This window comes from Fukomys damarensis, unplaced genomic scaffold, assembly GCF_012274545.1.
Source record: "Fukomys damarensis isolate Sample0158 unplaced genomic scaffold, DMR_v1.0_HiC HiC_scaffold_28182, whole genome shotgun sequence".
Classification (NCBI taxonomy): Eukaryota; Metazoa; Chordata; class Mammalia; order Rodentia; family Bathyergidae; genus Fukomys; species Fukomys damarensis.
Genome location: NW_022929094.1, coordinates 1 through 1,158, shown reverse-complemented (window position 1 = coordinate 1,158; position 1,158 = coordinate 1). Strand labels below are relative to the sequence as shown.

The 1,158-nt window shown below is 45.3% G+C and overlaps 1 pseudogene; it reads left to right on the top strand.

Moving 5' to 3' along the window:
- The first annotated feature begins 361 nt into the window (after positions 1–361).
- Positions 362–1,152, top strand: LOC104864811 (annotated as a pseudogene).
- Positions 1,153–1,158: the final 6 nt, after the last annotated feature.

Genomic DNA, 1,158 nt, shown 5'->3' with positions numbered 1-1,158 from the left:
GTCTGACTTACTTCACTCACTGTAATGTTTTCAGTTCCACCTGTTTTTCTGTAAAGGACACTTCCTTTGGTCACGTACCCCTATGTAGGAATGCTTAATCCATGAAGGATCCAGTTTTAATTTTCAGAGCCTCTTTCACACTGTTTTCCATAATGGGTGCTTTCACTTACTTTCTGACCAGCAGTGCGTGTGTTACTTTTTCTTAACATCATTATCAGCATTTGTTATTTTTAATAATAGCCATTCTAACTGGGGTCATATGAAATCTCAGAGTGGGTTAGACTTGGCTAAGTATCTGCTTTGTGTCTTACTCCATTTATTCCTCATTGCTATAGGACATCTCACGGTTTCCAACCAATTGATGGGGAACTGCACAGAAGTGACAGAGTTTGTCCTCCAAGGGTTAACTGACTCCCCAGAGCTGCAGACCCCTCTCTTTATCGTGTTTACTCTCATTTACCTCATCAATGTGGCTGGAAACCTAGGAATGGTTGTGCTGATCCTGCTGGACCCTCGTCTGCACACCCCCATGTACTTCTTCCTTAGTAACCTGTCCCTGGTGGATGTTGGTTACTCCTCAGCCATCACTCCCACAGTCATGGCTGAGCTCCTCACAGGAAACAAGGTCGTCTCCTACAATGCCTGTGCTGCTCAGATGTTCTTTTTTGTAGCCTTTGCCACTGTGGAAAATTACCTCTTGGCCTCCATGGCCTACGACCGCTATACAGCAGTGTGCAAGCCCCTGCACTACACCTCCACCATGACCACAGGTGTGTGTGATTGTCTGGCCACAGCCTCCTACATCTGTGGTTTCCTGAATGCCATTTTTCACATCGGGGAAATATTCAGTCTCTCATTTGGTATATCCAATGTGGTCCATCACTTTTTCTGTGATATTCCAGCAGTCGTGGCTCTGTCTTGCTCTGATACACATATCAGTGAAACCATTCTGGTTTTTATGTCAAGCTTTAATGTCTTTTTTGCTCTTCTGGTTATCTTGACCTCCTATTTTTCATATTTATCACCGTCTTGAAAATGCATTCAGATCAGGGACACCAGAGGGCTCTGTCCACCTGTGCCTCTCAGCTCACCACAGTCTCCATCTTCTATGGGACGGCCATCTTCATGTACCTGCAGCCCAGCTCCAGTCACTCCATG